This window comes from Scyliorhinus torazame, chromosome 1, assembly GCF_047496885.1.
Source record: "Scyliorhinus torazame isolate Kashiwa2021f chromosome 1, sScyTor2.1, whole genome shotgun sequence".
Taxonomy (NCBI): domain Eukaryota; kingdom Metazoa; phylum Chordata; class Chondrichthyes; order Carcharhiniformes; family Scyliorhinidae; genus Scyliorhinus; species Scyliorhinus torazame.
Window position 1 is genome coordinate 253,995,714 of NC_092707.1, and position 12,782 is coordinate 254,008,495.

At 53.5% G+C, this 12,782-nt stretch overlaps 1 protein-coding gene across 2 annotated transcripts in view; it reads left to right on the forward strand.

The window, feature by feature from the left end:
* Nucleotides 1-12,782, forward strand: part of LOC140420708 (metabotropic glutamate receptor 1-like) — a 912,336-nt gene that overhangs the window by 212,589 nt on the left and 686,965 nt on the right. The gene's annotated exons all lie outside the window — the stretch shown is intronic.

Consider the following 12,782-nt stretch of genomic DNA (forward strand, 5'->3'; position numbering starts at 1 on the left):
AGTCAGTGACCAGATACCCTGCCACAGGAAGATGTCCAGTCAGTGACCAGATACCCTGCCACAGGTAGATGTCCAGTCAGTGACCAGATACCCAGCCACAGGGAGATGTCCAGTCAGTGACCAGATACCCTGCCCAGGGAGATGTACAGTCAGTGACCAGATACCCAGCCACAGGGAGATGACCAGTTAGTGACCAGATCCCTAGCCACAGAGAGATGTCCAGTCAGTGACCAGATCCCCTGCCACAGGGAGATGTCCAGTCAGTGACCAGATACCCAGCCACAGGGAGATGTCCAGTCAGTGACCAGATACCCAGCCCAGGGAGTTGTCCAGTCAGTGACCAGATACCTAGCCACAGGGAGGTGTCCAGTTATTGACCAGATCGCCAGCCACAGAGAGATGTCCAGTTAGTGACCAGATACCCTGCCACAGATGGATGTGTAGTCAGTGACCAGATATCCTGCCACAAGGAGATGTTCAGTTAGTGACCAGATACCCAGCCACAGGGAGATGTCCAGTTAGTGACCAGATACCTAGCCACAGGGAGATGCCCAGTTAGTGACCAGATCACCAGCCACAGAGAGATGTCCAGTTAGTGACCAGATACCCAGTCACAGAGAGATGTCCAGTCAGTGACCAGATACCCAGCCACAGGGAGATGTCCTGTCAGTGACCAGATACCCTGCCCAGGGAGATGTCCAGTTAGTGACCAGATACCATGCCACAGGGAGATGTCCAGTCAGTGACCAGATACCCAGCCACAGGGAGATGTCCAGTTAATGACCAGATACCCTGCCACAGGGAGATGTCCAGTTAGTGACCAGGTACCCAGCCACAGGGAGATGTCCAGTTAGTGGCCAGATCCCCAACCACAGAGATATGTCCAGTTAGTGACCAGATACCAAGTCACAGAGAGATTTCCAGTCAGTGACCAGATACCCAGCCACAGGGAGATGTCCACTTAGTGACCAGACACACTGCCACGGGGAGATTTCCAGTTTGTGACCAGATACCCTGCCACAGGGAGACGTCCAGTTAGTGACCAGATACCCAGTCACAGGGAGAGGTCCAGTTAGTGACCAGATACCCTGCCACAGAGAGATGTCCAGTCAGTGACCAGATACCCTGCCACAGGAAGATGTCCAGTCAGTGACCAGATACCCTGCCACAGGTAGATGTCCAGTCAGTGACCAGATACCCAGCCACAGGGAGATGTCCAGTCAGTGACCAGATACCTAGCCACAGGGAGGTGTCCAGTTATTGACCAGATCGCCAGCCACAGAGAGATGTCCAGTTAGTGACCAGATACCCTGCCACAGATGGATGTGTAGTCAGTGACCAGATATCCTGCCACAAGGAGATGTTCAGTTAGTGACCAGATACCCAGCCACAGGGAGATGTCCAGTTAGTGACCAGATACCTAGCCACAGGGAGATGCCCAGTTAGTGACCAGATCACCAGCCACAGAGAGATGTCCAGTTAGTGACCAGATACCCAGTCACAGAGAGATGTCCAGTCAGTGACCAGATACCCAGCCACAGGGAGATGTCCTGTCAGTGACCAGATACCCTGCCCAGGGAGATGTCCAGTTAGTGACCAGATACCATGCCACAAGGAGATGTCCAGTCAGTGACCAGATACCCAGCCACAGAGAGATGTCCAGTTAATGACCAGATACCCTGCCACAGGGAGATGTCCAGTTAGTGACCAGGTACCCAGCCACAGGGAGATGTCCAGTTAGTGGCCAGATCCCCAACCACAGAGATATGTCCAGTTAGTGACCAGATACCAAGTCACAGAGAGATTTCCAGTCAGTGACCAGATACCCAGCCACAGGGAGATGTCCAGTTAGTGACCAGACACACTGCCACGGGGAGATTTCCAGTTTGTGACCAGATACCCTGCCACAGGGAGACGTCCAGTTAGTGACCAGATACCCAGTCACAGGGAGAGGTCCAGTTAGTGACCAGATACCCTGCCACAGAGAGATGTCCAGTCAGTGACCAGATACCCTGCCACAGGAAGATGTCCAGTCAGTGACCAGATACCCTGCCACAGGTAGATGTCCAGTCAGTGACCAGATACCCAGCCACAGGGAGATGTCCAGTCAGTGACCAGATACCCTGCCACAGATGGATGTCTAGTCAGTGACCAGATATCCTGCCACAAGGAGATGTTCAGTTAGTGACCAGATACCCAGCCACAGGGAGATGACCAGTTAGTGACCAGATCCCCAGCCACAGAGAGATGTCCAGTCAGTGACCAGATCCCCTGCCACCTGGAGATGTCCAGTCAGTGACCAGATACCCAGCCACAGGGAGATGTCCAGTCAGTGACCAGATACCCTGCCCAGGGAGTTGTCCAGTCAGTGACCAGATACCCAGCCACAGGGAGATGTCCAGTTATTGACCAGATCGCCAGCCACAGAGAGATGTCCAGTTAGTTACCAGATACCCTGCCACAGATGGATGTCTAGTCAGTGACCAGATATCCTGCCACAAGGAGATGTTCAGTTAGTGACCAGATACCCAGCCACAGGGAGATGTCCAGTTAGTGACCAGATACCTAGCCACAGGGAGATGCCCAGTTAGTGACCAGATCACCAGCCACAGAGAGATGTCCAGTTAGTGATCAGATACCCAGTCACAGAGAGATGTCCAGTGAGTGACCAGATACCCAGCCACAGGGAGATGTCCTGTCAGTGACCAGATACGCTGCCCAGGGAGATGTCCAGTTAGTGACCAGATACCATGCCACAGAGAGATGTCCAGATAGTGACCAGGTACCCTGCCACAGGGAGATGTCCAGTTAGTGACCAGATACCCTGCCACAGAGAGAGGTCCAGTTAGTGACCAGATACACTGCCACATAGAGATTGTCAGTCAGAGACCAGATACACTGCCACAGGGAGATGTCCAGTTAATGACCAGATACCCTGCCACAGAGAGATGTCCAGTCAGTGACCAGTTACCCAGCCACAGGGAGATGTCCAGTTAGTGACCAGATACCCTGCCATAGAGAGATGTTCAGTCTGTAACCAGATCCACTGCCACAGAGATATGTCCAGTTAGTGACCAGATCCCATGCCACAGGGAGATATCCAGTCAGTGACCAGTTACACTGTCACAGAGAGATGTCCTGTTAGTGACCAGATACCCTGCCATAGGGAGATGTCCAGTCAGTGAGCAGACACCCTGCGAAAGGGAGATGTCCAGTTAGTGACCAGATACCCAGCTACAGAGAGATGTCCAGTTAGTGATTAGATACCCAGCCACAGGGAGATGTCCATTTAGAGACCGGATACCCTGCCACAGGGAGATGTCCAGTCAGTGACCAGATGCCCTGCCACAGGAAGATGTCCAGTCAGTGACCAGATACCCTGCCACAGGGAGATGTCCAGTCAGTGACCAGATACCCAGCCACAGGGAGATGTCCAGTCAGTGACCAGATACCCTGCCCAGGGAGATGTCCAGTCAGTGACCAGATACCCAGCGACAGGGAGATGACCAGTTAGTGACCAGTTCCCCAGCCACCGAGAGATGTCCAGTCAGTGACCAGATCCCCTGCCACAGGGAGATGTCCAGTCAGTGACCAGATACCCAGCCACAGGGAGATGTCCAGTTAATGACCAGATACCCTGCCACAGGGAGATGTCCAGTTAGTGACCAGGTACCCAGCCACAGGGAGATGTCCAGTTAGTGACCAGATCCCCAACCACAGAGAGATGTCCAGTTCGTGACCAGATACCAAGTCACAGAGAGATTTCCAGTCTGTGACCAGATACACAGCCACAGGGAGATGTCCAGTTAGTGACCAGACACACTGCCACGGGGAGATTTCCAGTTAGTGACCAGATACCCAGTCACAGGGAGAGGTCCAGTTAGTGACCAGATACCCTGTCACAGAGAGATGTCCAGTCAGTGACCAGATACCCTGCCACAGGAAGATGTCCAGTCAGTGACCAGATACCCTGCCACAGGTAGATGTCCAGTCAGTGACCAGATACCCTGCCACAGGTAGATGTCCAGTCAGTGACCAGATACCCAGCCACAGGGAGATGTCCAGTCAGTGACCAGATACCTAGCCACAGGGAGGTGTCCAGTTATTGACCAGATCGCCAGCCACAGAGAGATGTCCAGTTAGTGACCAGATACCCTGCCACAGATGGATGTGTAGTCAGTGACCAGATATCCTGCCACAAGGAGATGTTCAGTTAGTGACCAGATACCCAGCCACAGGGAGATGTCCAGTTAGTGACCAGATACCTAGCCACAGGGAGATGCCCAGTTAGTGACCAGATCACCAGCCACAGAGAGATGTCCAGTTAGTGACCAGATACCCAGTCACAGAGAGATGTCCAGTCAGTGACCAGATACCCAGCCACAGGGAGATGTCCTGTCAGTGACCAGATACCCTGCCCAGGGAGATGTCCAGTTAGTGACCAGATACCATGCCACAAGGAGATGTCCAGTCAGTGACCAGATACCCAGCCACAGAGAGATGTCCAGTTAATGACCAGATACCCTGCCACAGGGAGATGTCCAGTTAGTGACCAGGTACCCAGCCACAGGGAGATGTCCAGTTAGTGGCCAGATCCCCAACCACAGAGATATGTCCAGTTAGTGACCAGATACCAAGTCACAGAGAGATTTCCAGTCAGTGACCAGATACCCAGCCACAGGGAGATGTCCAGTTAGTGACCAGACACACTGCCACGGGGAGATTTCCAGTTTGTGACCAGATACCCTGCCACAGGGAGACGTCCAGTTAGTGACCAGATACCCAGTCACAGGGAGAGGTCCAGTTAGTGACCAGATACCCTGCCACAGAGAGATGTCCAGTCAGTGACCAGATACCCTGCCACAGGAAGATGTCCAGTCAGTGACCAGATACCCTGCCACAGGTAGATGTCCAGTCAGTGACCAGATACCCAGCCACAGGGAGATGTCCAGTCAGTGACCAGATACCCTGCCACAGATGGATGTCTAGTCAGTGACCAGATATCCTGCCACAAGGAGATGTTCAGTTAGTGACCAGATACCCAGCCACAGGGAGATGACCAGTTAGTGACCAGATCCCCAGCCACAGAGAGATGTCCAGTCAGTGACCAGATCCCCTGCCACCTGGAGATGTCCAGTCAGTGACCAGATACCCAGCCACAGGGAGATGTCCAGTCAGTGACCAGATACCCTGCCCAGGGAGTTGTCCAGTCAGTGACCAGATACCCAGCCACAGGGAGATGTCCAGTTATTGACCAGATCGCCAGCCACAGAGAGATGTCCAGTTAGTTACCAGATACCCTGCCACAGATGGATGTCTAGTCAGTGACCAGATATCCTGCCACAAGGAGATGTTCAGTTAGTGACCAGATACCCAGCCACAGGGAGATGTCCAGTTAGTGACCAGATACCTAGCCACAGGGAGATGCCCAGTTAGTGACCAGATCACCAGCCACAGAGAGATGTCCAGTTAGTGATCAGATACCCAGTCACAGAGAGATGTCCAGTGAGTGACCAGATACACAGCCACAGGGAGATGTCCTGTCAGTGACCAGATACGCTGCCCAGGGAGATGTCCAGTTAGTGACCAGATACCATGCCACAGAGAGATGTCCAGATAGTGACCAGGTACCCTGCCACAGGGAGATGTCCAGTTAGTGACCAGATACCCTGCCACAGAGAGAGGTCCAGTTAGTGACCAGATACACTGCCACATAGAGATTGTCAGTCAGAGACCAGATACACTGCCACAGGGAGATGTCCAGTTAATGACCAGATACCCTGCCACAGAGAGATGTCCAGTCAGTGACCAGTTACCCAGCCACAGGGAGATGTCCAGTTAGTGACCAGATACCCTGCCATAGAGAGATGTTCAGTCTGTAACCAGATCCACTGCCACAGAGATATGTCCAGTTAGTGACCAGATCCCATGCCACAGGGAGATATCCAGTCAGTGACCAGTTACACTGTCACAGAGAGATGTCCTGTTAGTGACCAGATACCCTGCCATAGGGAGATGTCCAGTCAGTGAGCAGACACCCTGCGAAAGGGAGATGTCCAGTTAGTGACCAGATACCCAGCTACAGAGAGATGTCCAGTTAGTGATTAGATACCCAGCCACAGGGAGATGTCCATTTAGAGACCGGATACCCTGCCACAGGGAGATGTCCAGTCAGTGACCAGATGCCCTGCCACAGGAAGATGTCCAGTCAGTGACCAGATACCCTGCCACAGGGAGATGTCCAGTCAGTGACCAGATACCCAGCCACAGGGAGATGTCCAGTCAGTGACCAGATACCCTGCCCAGGGAGATGTCCAGTCAGTGACCAGATACCCAGCGACAGGGAGATGACCAGTTAGTGACCAGTTCCCCAGCCACCGAGAGATGTCCAGTCAGTGACCAGATCCCCTGCCACAGGGAGATGTCCAGTCAGTGACCAGATACCCAGCCACAGGGAGATGTCCAGTTAATGACCAGATACCCTGCCACAGGGAGATGTCCAGTTAGTGACCAGGTACCCAGCCACAGGGAGATGTCCAGTTAGTGACCAGATCCCCAACCACAGAGAGATGTCCAGTTCGTGACCAGATACCAAGTCACAGAGAGATTTCCAGTCTGTGACCAGATACACAGCCACAGGGAGATGTCCAGTTAGTGACCAGACACACTGCCACGGGGAGATTTCCAGTTAGTGACCAGATACCCAGTCACAGGGAGAGGTCCAGTTAGTGACCAGATACCCTGTCACAGAGAGATGTCCAGTCAGTGACCAGATACCCTGCCACAGGAAGATGTCCAGTCAGTGACCAGATACCCTGCCACAGGTAGATGTCCAGTCAGTGACCAGATACCCAGCCACAGGGAGATGTCCAGTCAGTGACCAGATACCCTGCCCAGGGAGATGTACAGTCAGTGACCAGATACCCAGCCACAGGGAGATGACCAGTTAGTGACCAGATCCCCAGCCACAGAGAGATGTCCAGTCAGTGACCAGATCCCCTGCCACAGGGAGATGTCCAGTCAGTGACCAGATACCCAGCCACAGGGAGATGTCCAGTCAGTGACCAGATACGCTGCCCAGGGAGTTGTCCAGTCAGTGACCAGATACCCAGCCACAGGGAGATGTCCAGTTATTGACCAGATCGCCAGCCACAGAGAGATGTCCAGTTAGTGACCAGATACCCTGCCACAGATGGATGTCTAGTCAGTGACCAGATATCCTGCCACAAGGAGATGTCCAGTTAGTGACCAGATACCCAGTCACAGAGAGATGTCCAGTCAGTGACCAGATACCCAGCCACAGGGAGATGTCCTGTCAGTGACCAGATACCCTGCCCAGGGAGATGTCCAGTTAGTAACCAGATACCATGCCACAGAGAGATGTCCAGTGAGTGACCAGGTACCCTGCCACAGGGAGATGTCCAGTTAGTGACCAGATACCCTGCCACAGAGAGAGGTCCAGTTCGTGACCAGATACACTGCCACATAGAGATGTCCAGTCAGTGACCAGATACACTGCCACAGGGAGATGTCCAGTTAGTGACCAGATACCCTGCCACAGGGAGATGTCCAGTCAGTGACCAGATACCCAGCCACAGAGAGATGTCCGGTTAGTGACCAGATACCCTGCCACAGAGAGATGTCCAGTCAGTGACCAGTTACCCAGCCACAGCGAGATGTCCAGTTAGTGACCAGATACCCTGCCACAGAGAGAGGTCCAGTTAGTGACCAGACACTATGCCAGAGGAAGATGTCCAGTTAGTGACCAGGTATCCTGCCACAGGAAGATGTCCAGTCAGTGACCAGATACCCTGCCACAGGGAGATGTCCAGTCAGTGACCAGATACCCAGCCACAGGGAGTTGTCCAGTCAGTGACCAGATACCCTGCCCAGGGAGATGTCCAGTCAGTGACCAGATACCCAGCGACAGGGAGATGACCAGTTAGTGACCAGTTCCCCAGCCACCGAGAGATGTCCAGTCAGTGACCAGATCCCCTGCCACAGGGAGATGTCCAGTCAGTGACCAGATACCCAGCCACAGGGAGATGTCCAGTTAATGACCAGATACCCTGCCACAGGGAGATGTCCAGTTAGTGACCAGGTACCCAGCCACAGGGAGATGTCCAGTTAGTGACCAGATCCCCAACCACAGAGAGATGTCCAGTTCGTGACCAGATACCAAGTCACAGAGAGATTTCCAGTCAGTGACCAGATACCCAGCCACAGGGAGATGTCCAGTTAGTGACCAGACACACTGCCACGGGGAGATTTCCAGTTTGTGACCAGATACCCTGCCACAGGGAGACGTCCAGTTAGTGACCAGATACCCAGTCACAGGGAGAGGTCCAGTTAGTGACCAGATACCCAGTCACAGAGAGATGTCCAGTCAGTGACCAGATACCCAGCCACAGGGAGATGTCCTGTCAGTGACCAGATACCCTGCCCAGGGAGATGTCCAGTTAGTAACCAGATACCATGCCACAGAGAGATGTCCAGTTAGTGACCAGATACCCTGCCACAGAGAGAGGTCCAGTTCGTGACCAGATACACTGCCACATAGAGATGTCCAGTCAGTGACCAGATACACTGCCACAGGGAGATGTCCAGTTAGTGACCAGATACCCTGCCACAGAGAGATGTCCAGTTCGTGCCCAGATACCCTGCCACAGGGAGATGTCCAGTCAGTGACCAGATACCCAGCCACAGAGAGATGTCCGGTTAGTGACCAGATACCCTGCCACAGAAAGATGTCCAGTTAATGACCAGATACCCTGCCACAGAGAGATGTCCAGTCAGTGACCATTTACCCAGCCACAGCGAGATGTCCAGTTAGTGACCAGATACCCTGCCACAGAGAGAGGTCCAGTTAGTGACCAGACACTATGCCAGAGGAAGATGTCCAGTTAGTGACCAGGTATCCTGCCACAGGAAGATGTCCAGTCAGTGACCAGATACCCTGCCACAGGGAGATGTCCAGTCAGTGACCAGAAACCCAGCCACAGGGAGTTGTCCAGTCAGTGACCAGATACCCTGCCCAGGGAGATGTCCAGTCAGTGACCAGATCCCCTGCCACAGGGAGATGTCCAGTCAGTGACCAGATACCCAGCCACAGGGAGATGTCCAGTTAATGACCAGATACCCTGCCACAGGGAGATGTCCAGTTAGTGACCAGGTACCAAGCCACAGGGAGATGTCCAGTTAGTGAACAGATCCCCAACCACAGAGAGATGTCCAGTTCGTGACCAGATACCAAGTCACAGAGAGATTTCCAGTCAGTGACCAGATAACCAGCCACAGGGAGATGTCCAGTTAGTGACCAGACACACTGCCACGGGGAGATTTCCAGTTTGTGACCAGATACCCTGCCACAGGGAGACGTCCAGTTAGTGACCAGATACCCAGTCACAGGGAGAGGTCCAGTTAGTGACCAGATACCCTGTCACAGAGAGATGTCCAGTCAGTGACCAGATACCCTGCCACAGGAAGATGTCCAGTCAGTGACCAGATACCCTGCCACAGGTAGATGTCCAGTCAGTGACCAGATACCCAGCCACAGGGAGATGTCCAGTCAGTGACCAGATACCCTGCCCAGGGAGATGTACAGTCAGTGACCAGATACCCAGCCACAGGGAGATGACCAGTTAGTGACCAGATCCCCAGCCACAGAGAGATGTCCAGTCAGTGACCAGATCCCCTGCCACAGGGAGATGTCCAGTCAGTGACCAGATACCCAGCCACAGTGAGATGTCCAGTCAGTGACCAGATTCCCTGCCCAGGGAGTTGTCCAGTCAGTGACCAGATACCCAGCCACAGGGAGATGTCCAGTTATTGACCAGATCGCCAGCCACAGAGAGATGTCCAGTTAGTGACCAGATACCCTGCCACAGATGGATGTCTAGTCAGTGACCAGATATCCTGCCACAAGGAGATGTTCAATTAGTGACCAGATACCCAGCCACAGGGAGATGTCCAGTTAGTGACCAGATACCTTGCCACAGGGAGATGCCCAGTTAGTGACCAGATCACCAGCCACAGAGAGATGTCCAGTTAGTGACCAGATAACCAGTCACAGAGAGATGTCCAGTGAGTGACCAGGTACCCTGCCACAGGGAGATGTCCAGTTAGTGACCAGATACCCTGCCACAGAGAGAGGTCCAGTTCGTGACCAGATACACTGCCACATAGAGATGTCCAGTCAGTGACCAGATACACTGCCACAGGGAGATGTCCAGTTAGTGACCAGATACCCTGCCACAGAGAGATGTCCAGTTCGTGCCCAGATACCCTGCCACAGGGAGATGTCCAGTCAGTGACCAGATACCCAGCCACAGAGAGATGTCCGGTTAGTGACCAGGTATCCTGCCACAGGAAGATGTCCAGTCAGTGACCAGATACCCTGCCACAGGGAGATGTCCAGTCAGTGACCAGATACCCAGCCACAGGGAGTTGTCCAGTCAGTGACCAGATACCCTGCCCAGGGAGATGTCCAGTCAGTGACCAGATACCCAGCGACAGGGAGATGACCAGTTAGTGACCAGTTCCCCAGCCACCGAGAGATGTCCAGTCAGTGACCAGATCCCCTGCCACAGGGAGATGTCCAGTCAGTGACCAGATACCCAGCCACAGGGAGATGTCCAGTTAATGACCAGATACCCTGCCACAGGGAGATGTCCAGTTAGTGACCAGGTACCCAGCCACAGGGAGATGTCCAGTTAGTGACCAGATCCCCAACCACAGAGAGATGTCCAGTTCGTGACCAGATACCAAGTCACAGAGAGATTTCCAGTCAGTGACCAGATACCCAGCCACAGGGAGATGTCCAGTTAGTGACCAGACACACTGCCACGGGGAGATTTCCAGTTTGTGACCAGATACCCTGCCACAGGGAGACGTCCAGTTAGTGACCAGATACCCAGTCACAGGGAGAGGTCCAGTTAGTGACCAGACACCCTGTCACAGAGAGATGTCCAGTCAGTGACCAGATACCCTGCCACAGGAAGATGTCCAGTCAGTGACCAGATACCCTGCCACAGGTAGATGTCCAGTCAGTGACCAGATACCCAGCCACAGGGAGATGTCCAGTCAGTGACCAGATACCCTGCCCAGGGAGATGTACAGTCAGTGACCAGATACCCAGCCACAGGGAGATGACCAGTTAGTGACCAGATCCCCAGCCACAGAGAGATGTCCAGTCAGTGACCAGATCCCCTGCCACAGGGAGATGTCCAGTCAGTGACCAGATACCCAGCCACAGTGAGATGTCCAGTCAGTGACCAGATACCCTGCCCAGGGAGTTGTCCAGTCAGTGACCAGATACCCAGCCACAGGGAGATGTCCAGTTATTGACCAGATCGCCAGCCACAGAGAGATGTCCAGTTAGTGACCAGATACCCTGCCACAGATGGATGTCTAGTCAGTGACCAGATATCCTGCCACAAGGAGATGTTCAATTAGTGACCAGATACCCAGCCACAGGGAGATGTCCAGTTAGTGACCAGATACCTTGCCACAGGGAGATGCCCAGTTAGTGACCAGATCACCAGCCACAGAGAGATGTCCAGTTAGTGACCAGATAACCAGTCACAGAGAGATGTCCAGTGAGTGACCAGGTACCCTGCCACAGGGAGATGTCCAGTTAGTGACCAGATACCCTGCCACAGAGAGAGGTCCAGTTCGTGACCAGATACACTGCCACATAGAGATGTCCAGTCAGTGACCAGATACACTGCCACAGGGAGATGTCCAGTTAGTGACCAGATACCCTGCCACAGAGAGATGTCCAGTTCGTGCCCAGATACCCTGCCACAGGGAGATGTCCAGTCAGTGACCAGATACCCAGCCACAGAGAGATGTCCGGTTAGTGACCAGATACCCTGCCACAGAAAGATGTCCAGTTAATGACCAGATAACCTGCCACAGGGAGATGTCCAGTCAGTGACCAGTTACCCAGCCACAGCGAGATGTCCAGTTAGTGACCAGATACCCTGCCACAGAGAGAGGTCCAGTTAGTGACCAGACACTATGCCAGAGGAAGATGTCCAGTTAGTGACCAGGTACCCTGCCACAGAGAGATGTCCAGTTAGTGACCAGATACCCTGCCACAGGGAGATGTCCAGTTAGTGACCAGATACCCTGCCACAGGGAGATATCCAGTTAGTGACCAGTTACTCTGCCACAGAGAGATGCCCAGTTAGTGACCAGATACCCTGCCACAGGGAGATGTCCAGTTAGTTACCAGATACCCTGCCACAGAGAGAGGTCCAGTTAGTGACCTGATACCCTGCCACAGGAAGATGTCCAGATAGTGACCAGGTACCCTGCCACAGAGAGATGTCCAGTTAGTGACCAGATCCCCTGCCACAGGGAGATGTCCAGTTTGTGACCAGATACCCACCTACAGAGAGATGTCCAGTTAGTGACCAGATACCCAGCCACAGGGAGATGCCCATTTAGAGACCAGATACACTGCCACAGGGAGATGTCCAGTCAGTGACCAGATACCCTGCCACAGATGGATGTCCAGTCAGTGACCAGATACCCTGCCACAAGGAGATGTCCAGTTACTGACCAGATACGCAGCCACAGGGAGATGTCCAGTTAGTGACCAGATACCCAGCCACAGGGAGATGCCCAGTTAGTGACCAGATCACCAGCCACAGAGAGATGTCCAGTTAGTGACCAGATACCCAGTCACCGAGAGATGTCCAGTCAGTGACCAGATACCCAGCCACCGAGAGATGTCCAGTTAGTGACCAGATACTCTGTCACAGGGAGATGTCCAG